The sequence below is a fragment of the Pipistrellus kuhlii genome, unplaced genomic scaffold, assembly GCF_014108245.1.
Source record: "Pipistrellus kuhlii isolate mPipKuh1 unplaced genomic scaffold, mPipKuh1.p scaffold_m20_p_74, whole genome shotgun sequence".
NCBI classification, from domain to species: Eukaryota; Metazoa; Chordata; class Mammalia; order Chiroptera; family Vespertilionidae; genus Pipistrellus; species Pipistrellus kuhlii.
Window position 1 is genome coordinate 292,936 of NW_023425578.1, and position 12,304 is coordinate 305,239.

General features: G+C 64.7%; 1 protein-coding gene across 2 annotated transcripts in view; it reads left to right on the forward strand.

The window, feature by feature from the left end:
- Positions 1 to 9,797: 9,797 nt before the first annotated feature.
- The window catches only part of GGT1 (gamma-glutamyltransferase 1), a 29,243-nt gene continuing 26,736 nt past the window's right edge, over positions 9,798 to 12,304 (forward strand). For both annotated transcript variants that reach the window (XM_045576109.1, XM_045576108.1), the window contains exon 1: positions 9,798 to 9,970. The gene's annotated coding sequence lies outside the window, so the exon portion shown is untranslated. The remainder of the gene's footprint in view (positions 9,971 to 12,304) is intronic.

Sequence of the window (12,304 nt, forward strand, 5' to 3'; positions counted from 1 at the left end):
AGACACAGAGACAGCCCCGGGGAGCAGGCCTCCTGGGACACAGGGTGTGGCAGGAGGAGGGCGGGGAGGCAGGGCAGGCCGTGTGGAGCGAGTTTAGGTTGGGCATTCAGAGCATTCAGAGGGTCTGGCCCTTGGGGTGCCCCTCGTTCCCAGCACCCAGCTCGGGTTGCATTAGGGCAGGGAAAAGGGGGGCTTGGGGTGCCAGAGCCACAGGAAGCCGCTGGGCGCAGACTTTGATTCGTTCATGTGCATATGGATGCCCCACTCGCAGGCGCCTGGTTTACTGTCTTTTAGGAATTAACCAACTCTGGGAGAGGCAGTCTCCAGGTTTGGCTAGGCCCCAAGATGTCAAAACTTCATAAAAATAAACAAATAAAAGTTAAATGTTTGCCCTGGCTCTGTGGTCAACAAACTGTGACTTTGGAGCCACATGTGGCTCTTTGGCCCCCTGAGTGTGGCTCTTCCACAAAACACCACGGCCTGGGCGAGTCTATTTTGAAGAAGTGGCGTTAGAAGAAGGTTAAGTTTAAAAAATGGCTCTCCAAAGAAATGTCAATCATTGTATTGTTGGTATTTGGCTCTGTTGACTAATGAGTTTGTCAACCACTGCCCTAGCTGGTTTGGTTCAGTGGATAGAACGCCGGCCTGCAGACCAAAGGGTCCTGGGTTCGATTCTGGGTTGCCGGCTCCTCCCGGGGCTCATGCAACAGCCAACCAACCAATCAATGTTTCTCTGTCTTTCCCTCTCTCTTCCACTCTCTAAAAACCAATGGGAAAATATCCTTGGGTGAGGATTAAAATAATAAAAATAATTAAATGTAAAAAATATTAATAGAAGGTGTCCCAAAAATGTGTTCACACATGTTGAGTAATTATAAAGGCAGTGTTTATTTAATACATTTCACTTTCAGATTTGCGTGGGGCACCCTTGTCTAACTATTCAGGAAAGTCTTGCCTCATCAATGAGGCATAATTAGCCCTCCACTGCTCCGGACATGACTAACAATTCATGAAAATAAGACTTGAAAGAATCAGAGTATTTCCAGGCCAGTCTCCAGCGTATCCTAGAACAACGCTCAAAAAGCTTTGTAAGAATACAAAGGAGCTGGCGCCCTGCGGGGTGGAACCCACCACGTCTGGCATCCAGTCAGGGATGACCCAGCAAGCCAGGAGCACAGCCCAGGATGAAAGCAACGAGAACAGATTTTAAACTGGCGCAGATGCTAGAATTAGCAAGAAAGGACATCAAAACATTGTAACCGTTTATGGATTCAGAAAGTGAGGGAGTGAGATGGAAGGTTTAAAGAGAGAGGAGGAGGTGGGGAGGAGGAAAAAAGGAAAGCCTTCCCACTGCACTTCTATAGCTGATTTGCAGCAGAGTAGACATCACAGAAGAGGCAAGTGAACTTCAAGGCATGGCTATAGAAACTGTCTAAAATGAAACAAGATGCCAAAGCCGGTGTGGCTCAGTGGATAGAGCGTTGGCTTGGGGACTGAGGGGTCCCGGGTTCGATTCCGGTCAAGGGCATGTAATTCGGTTGAGGGCATATCACCAGTAGGGGGTGTGCAAGAGGCAGCTGATTGATGACTCTCTCATCGATGTTTCTAACTATCTCTCTTCCTCTCTGTACAAAATTAATAAAATATATAAATAAATAAAAAAAACCACAGACCCAAGAAGCTAAATGAACTCCACGTAGAAAAAGCTTAGCTCAAAACTAGCGGTGAAGAGAAAAAAGAAGCTGGAGTTAGAGAAAAAAAATGTTATCATCAAAGAAACAAAGATAAGGATGGTGTGTCTCCCTGAGAATAATGCAAGCTGGAAGGCAGTGAAGCAACATCTTTAAATTATTGGTTAAAAAGTAACTTTCTAGCCCTAACCGGTTTGGCTAAGTGGATAGAGCATTGGCCTGCGGACTGAAGAGTCCAGGTTTGATTCTGGTCAAGGGCACATGCCTGGGTTGTGGGCTCGATCCCCATTCGGGGGCATGTAGGAGGCAGTGATCCATGATTCTCATCATTGATGGTTCTATCTCCCTCCCTCTCCCTTCCTCTCTGAAATAAAAAATAAATATCTAGAATTCAATACCTGAAAAATATCTTTCAAATAAATATTTTAAAATATTTTAAATGATTTCATTTTTTATTTTTTAAATATACTTTATTGATTTTTACAGAGAGGGAGAGGGATAGAGAGAAACATCGATGAGAGAGAAACATCAATCAGCTGCCTCCTGCACACCCCCCACTGGGGATGTGCCTACAACCACGGTATATGTCCTTGACCAGAATGGAACCGGGACCTTTCAGTCTGCAGGCTGATGCTCTATCCACTGAAATATATTTTTATTGATTTTAGAGAGGAAGGGAGAGAGAGAGAGATAGGACCATCCATGAGAGAGAATCATGGATTGGCTGCCTCCTACACGCCCCACACTGGGGGTGGAGCTTGAAACCTGGGCCTGTGCTCTGACGAGGAATCAGTGACCTCTTGGTTCCTGGGTTGACGCTCAACCACTGAGCCACGTCCATGCTCCCAAGGCCATTCCTCATTCATCCCTTCGATCCTGGGGGAGGGCAGAGCCCGCATCCTGGCTGTTCCCCTCCCACCCATTCTGCATACTAGGAGACTGAGGCCAGGGAGGTCCTGAGCGGTCTCTGCCCAGGGGCAGCACGGCGGAGGTCTGCTAGGCCACCGAGGCCCTCCTGGGAAGCGGCCTCCTGGGAAGGGGCTTGCTCAGGAGCCCGGTGACTGCGGGGTCAGGCGGCTGGGAGAGGCCATCACACGGGGGAGGAATGGCAGACTGCAGCCGGGCAGCTGGCCCCATCCCAGCTCCTCCAGTTCCAGACCTTGACCTTGGACGAGTCACATCGCCTCTCCCCGCCTCGTTTACCCGTCCACAGGAGGAGATAACAGGCACCCCTCCTTCCAGGGCCCAGAGAATGAGAGGCGCCCGAGGGCGTCCGAACAGGCCCCGCCCCGAAGGTCTGGGCTCCTGCCCTCCGACCCGCCAAGGCTTGTGCCCCCGCGGGGGGGGGGGGGGGGACGACGGGTACTTTCCAAACCCGATGTCATCCTCGCTCCATCCAGGGAGGCTTGGTGCACTGGGGAGTTCCCAAGACGAGGGATCTGCCTCGAGGGGACCACACCTCTGGCGGGTGGCAGGTGACGTGGCCCGGCTGCTGGACACCCGGCCGGGGCAGGACTGGCCCGAGGGAGGCCCACCTGCCGCCCCCTCCGTCTGGGCCGCGGGCTGAGCCCCCGGAGGTCGCCCTCTGCCCACCAGGCAGAGCTACAGCCTCACTGCCCGGGTCCCTGCCTGCAGAGGAGCGGGCGGGGGCAGGCCAGGCCCCGAAGGGCTGCGGGCACCTGCAGGCGGGAGGCCAGCCCTCTGGCCTGGGGCCGCTCCTGCTCCAGCTCGCTGTTCCGTCCAAGAGGCGGGGAGATTGAGACCAGCTGCCGCCGCCGCCTGGCTTTTCCCAGAGCCGCCCGCCCGCCCGCCCGGGACACCAGCCCGGTCCTCGCACCATCCCCCGGGAGCCTCGCCGAGGGGCACTCAGGTTCGTGGGCTGAATGGGGGCCAGTGGTGGGCAGGGATTGAGGGGGGCCGGGGGAGGGCAGCAGGGAGCTTGGTATTGCTCCAGCAGGAGGCACCGGCCGCCTGGGTGGCACCGGGTTTATCAGCCTGCCTGGCCGGGGCAGTTCCCCATTCCCCTCCTGGCCACCGGCCCCTTCCTCCTCCCCCCTGGCCCCGGGGAGCCTCAGCCCCAGGCCTCGGGCTGCGGACACTGAGATGCTGCTGTGGCCCCCGAGCCACTGGGCTGGGTGGCCTGGGCGGGCCCCGACCCCCGGGAGAGAGGACAGACCGAAGCGTGGAGGGGGGCCGGCAGGGCCCACGGGCGGGAGCAGAGAAGGGCTGACAGGAGCTTCACCCCCTTTACCCCCTCCGATCGGGGCTCCTGGGACCCGGGGCCTGACCTGGGGCCGGCCGGGCAGCTCGGAAGGGGGAGCACCTGCTCCTCACTGCCCCCACCTGGTCCCGGGACCAGCACCCCCTGTGCCCCCCGCTCCCTGGCATCTCCTCCGCCCCCGAGGCTGCCGTCCGCCAGCCGCCCGAGGACGCTACAGAGTCCATGTCAGAGCTGGGGCCAGGTGCACGGGCCCAGGACCCCCGCCTTCTCCCTGGCCCCCGGGGCTGCCTCCGCTGCAGGGTCTCCTCGTCCAGGGGGTCCCTCTGCCCCCGACCTGCCCTCCTGGCCTCAGCCATCGGCATCGCTCACCCGTCTGTCCCCTTGCACAGCCCCACCTTCCTCTCCTGTCCCTGCCCCGCCGGCACCTCATCGCCAGACCCCAGCTCTCCCGGGCGGCGAGGGGTCCTGAGGCTTTCGGCTTCCCGGCCGGAGCCTGCCCGATGGCCCCGTGGGGAAGGGCGCCCTCTGCTGGGAGCAGGCCGCCGAGGACTGCCGGCCCCGAGTGCCCGGTGCACCTCCGCCCCAGGCACGCTCCTGGGGTCCCCAGAGGGGGGGGAGCGGGGAGGTGCGGGGTCAGGGCAGCGCTGGGCGCAGGGGGAGATGAGCCTGGCCTCCTGGCAGCAGCCCGGGCTGAGGCACCAGCTGGCTGTGGGCCCCGCTCTGAGCTCTGCCCCCACCCCCCCCAGCCCGGCCCAAGCCCTGCCCGGGTGCGAGGCCTTGCTCCCCGGCCCACACCTGGGCCTGACCCTACACCTGGGTGTCCGTGTGGGCATGGTCCCTCCCTTTAAAAAAAAATATATATTTTTTAATTGATTTCAGAGAGGAAGGGAGAGGGAGATAGAAGCATCCATGATGGGAGAGAATCATGGATCGGCTGCCTCCCGCACATCCCCACTGGGTTCGAGCTCCCAACCCGGGTCTGTGTCCTGACCGGGAATCGAACCCTGGGCAGGGTCCCTGAGTGCTTGCCCCCCCCCCCGTCTCCCCACCCCGCAGCAGGGGGTCCACGAGGCGGGAAGGCTGAGCGGGGGGGGGGGGGAGCACCCCCTTTGTTAGGGGGTCTGCACAGCGTTCGGGGCCTCCAGCTCAGGCCGGCCAGCCTCTGCTGAGCCTTCTCCTCCATCCCCTCGACCCCAGGCTGAGTGCCGGACCCCTGGGGGTCTGAGGGGCCTCCGTCACCCCATCCCCGGTGCTGGGAGCACAGCCAGGCCGGTACAGGAGCCAGGCGGGGGCGAGCCCCCGGGGCAGCAGGCCTGGCTCGGACCCTGATCCAGCAGCCGCCCAGCCCCGGGGCTGTGTCCTGGGCCTCTGGGTCCCAGTGCCTGTCCTTGGGCGGTGATGGAGGGATTGACAGGAGTGTCCACGGCTGCGAAGCCAGCTGTGAGCGCCTGGCACGGAATTCCCGGAGGGACGCAGGAAAATGGGGGGGAGGCAGGGGCAGGGGTTGGCCTCGGGCAAGACGCTTTGCCTCAGTTTCCTTCCCAGTAAGATGGAATCACCCAGAATGCCTCCCTCACAGTCCATCGTGATTCAGTTGACACCTGCTAAGGTCCGCATGGTCCAGGCCAGAGAGGGAGGCCTCGGGGCGGGAACAGCGGGTCAGACGGAGCGGGCAGCATGGCGTGGGGAGTGGCTGCTGCCCTCGGCCGGACTGGCCTCCGGGCTCGGGACCACGATGCAGATGGGGGGGCCCACAGGGCCGGCCCCCTCCTTTCCCCCTCAGCCCGGGGAGGGACCCTGCAGGGCGTGAGGGGGGCGTGCTGGCCTCCCCTTACCAGCCCGGGGCCTTCGTGGGGGGCAGGCTGGCCCCTCGTGAGGGTGAGGTGGCAGAGGAGCCAGTGCTGAGGGGGGGACCGTGCCATGAGGTGAGGCCACATCCCCCCTCCTAGGGGCCCTGGGGATCCGCGTGTGGGAGGGCACAGCCATTGGTCACGGACCCCCGCGCTGCCCACCGGGCTCCCCTGCCCGCCCCCGCCGGCTCCGCCTGGCACCCCGCCCGGGAGGCTGCCACGGGCGCTGAGCAGGCTGGTGTGGGGCCCGCAGTGCCCGGCGGGAGGAGCCCGGACAATGGGCCCTTGTTCCCGGTCCTCGGCCCCGGGCCAGCGTCTCCGGCTATCAGCCGGCCGGGCGGCCCACCGCCGCGCTCCCCTGCCCGGGGCTGTCCCGGGGGCGGCAGGACCAGCCCTCCGGGAGCCCCGCTCCTCGACGCCCCCCAGAGACTAGGAGCCGCCAGGTCAGCTCGCCTCTCCCTCTCCCTCTCCCTCTCCGTCGAGGCCGCGCCCGCGGGCCGGGGGCCGGCTGCCCCACCGGTGGGGTTACCGTGGCACAGGACCCCCTCCGCCCCCCTGGTCCCACGGGCCCTCTGCAGAGGCTGGCTTGGGCAGGAAACGGCGCCTGCCTCCCAGAGCTGGCGCCGGGCACGCTCCTGCCCGCGTGTGCCCTCAGGTCTGTCCCGGCGGGCGCACACGGCGGCTGCAGGCCCCGGGGTCCCTGTGCGGGCTCCTGGGGGGGTCCCTGCGCAGAGATGTGGGGTTCCTGGAGCCGGCAGGGCTCGGGGCGGGTGCCCCGGGACTCGCTGTGACGGAGGGGGGGGGGGGGGCGGCCACAGGCTGTCAGGAGCCCGGCACCTTCTGTGCTCAAAGCGGGTGCCTGCAGGTGCCGTCAGAGCGGGGTCTGGGAAGACGGGGTGCAGGGGGGGTGAGGGGTGTGTGGAGGCTACCGGTGGCAGATGCCACTCACCAGGAGGAGGGACTTGCGTGTGGCGCTCGGCGCTGCGGGAAGCTGTGAGCCCTGGTTCCCAAGGGGACCCCCTAAGAGGGGCACCTGAGGGGGGGGCGGCTCTCCTCCGGTCCAGGCATCTTCTCAGGAGCCTGGCAGCTGCCCTCCCGGGCCCACCTGCTCCTCGTTTCCTCTCCAAGTCTCTCATCCCTGCACAGACCCTGCTGTCCAGGCCCCGGCCTCCGTCACCCACACGGGGCCCCGACCGGAATCGAACCCAGGACCCTTAGTGAGCGCTAAGCCTTCCATTAGCGGGTCTGGTGAGAGGACAGGCGGACAAGCTGATGGGCAGGCGCAGGTAGGAGGGTCCCTCAGAACCCAAGTGGGTACCGCCCTCCGGCCCCCACCCCCCCCACCCCGGCCCCCAGCCCAGGGGTGACGTGTGTGATGCCTGAGCCCCAGGGCACAGGGGAGGAGGGGCCTGGAGCCCCCCGAGGCCACAGCTTCCGAGCCCCAGTGGGCCATGGGGCACAGGCCCCTCTCTGACCTCAGTCCCAACCTAGGACACGAGGGGGCCACCCCGCTGGTTTCCCAGAATGCCCAGCGGGGCCTGGGCTCCAGGTGCCCTCCCAGGTAGAATCTGTGCTCTGGAGAGTTTGGCTGAGTCACTGCCGTTGCATCCCAGAACGTGAAGGGGGTGGGGGCACCGAAGGGAGGGGTGGCCCGTGGGCCTGGACTGACCCAGACAGGGCCCCAGACCGCAGCCTGCTCTGCTGGTCTGGACAGCTCCTCTTAAAGGGCCAGGCGCTCCTTTCCAGCCTGCCCGAGAGGAGTGCGGCAGGAGAGGCGGGCTGGGAGGCGGGAGGCTGGGCGTGGCCTTGGCCGGTGCCCAGGCTGCCCCAGGCTCACCACGGTGCTCCAAGCCTCAGCTCCCGCCTCCATCGCCACGTGCGGGCTGATGACCGCTCCCAGCAGGGGGCAGGGGGCAGGGGGCAGGGGCGGGGATGTGGGCAGAGAGGCAGGTGGCTGGGACAGGAACCCAGGGCTAGGGCAACCGGGCTTGGGACCTGGGACTCAGGCTCCCAGTGTGTGCGGGGCCAGAGCCCTGGCCTGTCCAGCAGTGGGTGAGGTGCAGGTGCGGGGGTGCACGCCGGGGGCGTGAGCTGCCCCAGGAGGAAGGGTGCTGGGTGCTTAGGGCTGCCCGGGCTGCCTGGGTGACGTGGCGAGGAGGCGTCGCTGACCACTGACCTCTGGCTCTAGCTTCCTGGGGCCCAGTGCCCCCCTCGCCCTGGAGGAGGGGGCGCTGAGGGCTCTCCATCGCCCTCAATACAAGATGCCCACGGGGGTCTCCTCCCAGCCCCCCCCTTCCCTGCCAAGGCCTGGACCTGGGCTCTTAGTTCCTGGCGCCCAGCACCCTCAACACACAGCTGACCTCTGACCTCAGAGGCAGGGACACCCCTGCCCTCTCCTCCACCCTCACAGTCACCCCAGCCTGCTGCCCGCCCTCCCTCCTTCTCCGTCACCCACCCCTGCAGCCAGGGGCCCCCTCCCCTCGGAACCACTCGGCCTGCGCGCCCGTCCGGGGCAGCCCTGCCTGGGGCCCCTCCAGGCCCGCTGCCCGCTGCCCGGCCCCTCCCTGGCCTCCAGCTCGGGCGGCCCGCTCCCTGCCTCCCGGGCGCTGGAGGCGCAGCAGCTGCCGCCGCAGCGGAGCGTGGGCCGGACCTCGCGGAGCCAGTGCCCCCGGCGCTCCCAGGGCAGGGCCCGCACCCCGCCGCCGCCGCCACGGCCTCCGCGTCCGCCGGGGCTCCGCACCGCCGCCCAGCCGCGCCCCCAAGGCTGCAGGGCGGCCGGCGCGGGGCAGGCGGGAGGCCGGACCGTGGGAGCGAGGCCCCGCCCATAGGCCCCGCCCCCGACGATAGGGCCCGCCCCCTACAGCTCAGGCCCCGCCCCTTACCGCTCAGGCCCGCCCCTTCTCTAGGCCCCGCCCTTGTCGCGCAGGCCCCGCCCCCATCGCGCAGGCCCCGCCCCCAGCCCGAGCCGCGCCCGGGAGATCAGGAGCCCCAGGCGGCGCTTGGCTGCGGGGCCAGAGCCTGGGCGGGGGCGGGGGTGGGGGCCGTCCTGCGGGCGGAGAGCCCCCGCCCCGCCGCGCCAGGCCTGGCCCTGGAGCTCTGTCCTCGCCGCCGGCGGAGGGGGCGTCGCAGAGCCCGGCCAGGACGAGGTGGCGCTTGGCGCCTCTGCACCCCGCTGGCCACGGCGGTGCAAAGAGCACTGGGCTTGGAGTCGGGCGGGGGAGCGGGGTGGCACGGCCAGCCTCAGGCGGTGCCAGGGCCCGCTCTCAGGAATCCGCACGCCCCGGAGCAATTGTAGGGTCTGCCCCCAGCGCCCCGCGGGGACACGCCCACCTCCAGGGACAAAGACTGGCCGCCCTCCCTGCCTGGCCGGGCCGAGGGTGCACGGGTCCCCTCTGACCCAGGTCCCTGATCTCCAGCCGGGAGACGCACGGGGTGCGTGCGGAGTGCTGGTTAACGGTTAAGCCGGCCCGGCCAGGCTGGCACGGGCACTGGGCACCTGCCCCTGCCCCTGGCCTTGGGTTTGCTCCCCGAAGCGGGGGAGTGTGAGGAGGGGGAGCCTCGGTTCCTCCGGGGCCCTGCCCCGCTCCAGGTGTCCCCTCCTGGCAGCCCCCTCCGCAGGATATGACCTCATCACACACCTTGGTAGAAGGCTGGGGCACCAGGCTCAGCCCCGCTGCCACCCCCCGCAGGGCATGTGCCTGGGGGAGGTGCAGGCAAGGCTGGGGGAGGTGAGGGGGACCCAAGGCACCTGGCGAGGGGCAGGCAGAGCCAGGCTCCTTCCAGGGGGTTAAGCACCAGCTGCCCGGGGTGTCTGGGCATGCCTGGGCACAGGGCGGTGGGCTCTGTGTCTCCCCAGGCTGAGCCCCGGAGACAAGGCAGCGCCCTCACGCCCCGACACCCACACCCCCTGGACCCGACCCCTCTCGCCGCCGCGGGCGCGGGCACCCCCGCTGGCCCTGTTCCCGGGCCTTCCTCACCTTGGCACTCCCGCCCCTGGCAGCGGCCGCTTGGACCCGGAGGCCTGCCCTCCCACTCCTCGCGCCAGCGTCTCCCTGGGGCCACCTTGGCGCCGCAGGTTTCCTCCCTGGCCTGGCGAACCTGCCCGGCCTGCCTGCCCTCCGGCCAGCGGGTGCTGCCTCGCACTGACGTGGTGGCGAGAGGGGCCGGAGCCCGGGACCTGTCAGACCCCGTCCGGAGCTGGCAGCCCGGTAAGATGCCTCTCCCTCCCCCTCACTCCGGCAGCGGCAGCCAGAGCGGGATGGCTCCCAGAGGCTGACCGTATCCTTCCAGAGGGCGAGCCAGGCCTGGCCCCTGTCACCTCGAATCGAATCGGAGAAGACCGAGGTGGCGGACGGGGGAGGGAGGGAGGGGGGAGGGGGGCGTCTGGGCGCAGGTCCTAGTGGGGCTGGCTCTTGGGGACTCTTTCTGGTCCAATCTGCTGTGGGCAGGAGCCTCCAGGGCCAGAGCGGTAACCTGGGGAGGGGGCCCCCCCGGTTCTCCCTCCCTGCCTGGTCCGTGTGTGTGTGTGTGTGTATGTGTGTGTGTGAGAGAGAGAGAGAGAGAGAGACCGAAGGCTGCTGGCCGGCCCTGGTTCCCCGAGAGGGAGCCTGGCCCTGAGCCAGGCTGCAGGCAGCGTGTGGGTCCCGGACTCTAAGCATGTGGGGAAGATTTCACAACGCGGCCCAGGTGGCTTAGAGAGGACAGAGGCTTAGAGCCGGAGCAAGGAGGGCCCAGGACAGAGGACCTGGCAAAGGGAGTCACTGGAGAGTCAGAGCAAGGGGGCCTGGGGGACAGCATCGGGAGCTGAGCCCGGATGAGCTGCCGCTGCCTGGGGCTCCCCTGGTTGCAAGTCTGCTGGGACCCTTAGAGCTTAGGGGACGCTCAGCAGTTGGGGGGGGGGGGGGACGGGGAACACAGGGAGGTGCTCCTCGGAGAGGGAGCAGGTGCACTGGGACCTTGGGTTTGAGGTTGTTGTTTTTTTTTATTTTTTTATTTTTAAATATATTTTATTGAGTTTTTAGAGAGAGGAAGAGAGAGGGATAGAGAGTTAGAAACATCGATGAGAGAGAATCATGGATCAGCTGCCTCCTGCACACCCCCTACTGGGCATGTGCCCACAACCAAGGTACATGCCCTTGACCTGAATCGAACCCGGGACCTTTCAGTCTGCAGGCCGACGCTCTATCCACTGAGCCAACAGGTTATGGCTGTTGTTGTTTTTTTAAAAATATATTTTAATTAATTTCAGAGAGGAAGGGAGAGGGAGAGAGAGAGAGAGAGAGAGAGAAATATCCAGGATGAGAGAGAATCATGGATCGGCTGCCTCCTGCACGCCCCCTACCAGGGATGTACCCGCAACCAAGGTACATGCCCTTGACCAGAATCGAACCTGAGACCCTTCAATCTGCAGGCTGATGCTCTATCCACTGAGCCACACTGGCCAGTGCAGGTTGGAGGGGGTTTTAAAGGTCTCGGGAGAGGGTCTCGATAGAACCCTCTATCGAGGGTTCGAGATAAGGCTTATTCCGGTAAACTCGTAAGATTTATTCCGGTAACCTGGTCCGTCCCTGGGTGTGGCGGGCGCGGGGCAGGAATGGGGCTCTGCTATCTCTAGGCGGTGATTGAGGCTATTGAGCAGGGAGGCCGCGAGGTTCCCGGGAAGATAAGGTTTACGAGGAGCTGTAACCGCTGGGCTGTTTCCCGTCCGTCCGTCTGTTTTCCTATTCCGCTCGTCCCCACGGACCAGCCCGTGCCAGCCCCGCTCCCCGAGTCCTTCCCGGGTAGCCGAGCGGAGTCTGTGGAGACCCCGAGGGGCGGGGGCTGTGACTCGCCCTCAGCACTCAGGGCTGATGTGGGGGTTCAGGGGCCTGTAACGGGTCTCTCGGGGCGGCCCACGCACTGGACAGCCGGCGACACGCCCCCCCAGGTAAGGAGCAGCCTTTGGCTTCCCAAGCCCCTGGCCACCGCCTGGGCTGGAGTGACAGGGAACCAAGGTGACTCAGCAGGTGGGGGCAGGGCTGTGGCTAGAACGAGTGAGACCTGTCCTACCTTTGGGCTTCTCTGCCCACGGGGGCGGGGGAGACGGGGGGCAGGCAGCGGCCCAAGCCCAGGGCTGATGCTTCAGTAGGAAGCCAGAGGACCGAGCCTCCTGGCAGCCACTGCGAAGAAGCAGGCCCCAGGGCCCTACCTGGTCTGGCTCAGTGGATAGAGTGTCCGCCTGCAGACGGAAGGGTCCCGGGTTCGATTCCCCATCAGGGCACAGGCCCGGGTTGTGGGCTCGATCCCCAAGTAGGGGGCAAGCAGGAGGCAGCCAATCCCTGATTCTCTTTCAGCATGGATGTTTCTCTCTCTCTCCTTCTCCCTTGTCTCTGAAATTAAAAAAAAAAAAAAAAAAAAAGTGAAACGAATAGAGGTATTTCTTTTTTAAAAAAATAGCTGAAACCGGTTTGGCTCAGTGGATAGAGCATCGGTCTGCGGACTGAAAGGTCCCAGGTTCGATTCCGGTCAAGGGTATGTACCTTGGTTGCAGGCATGTCCCCAGT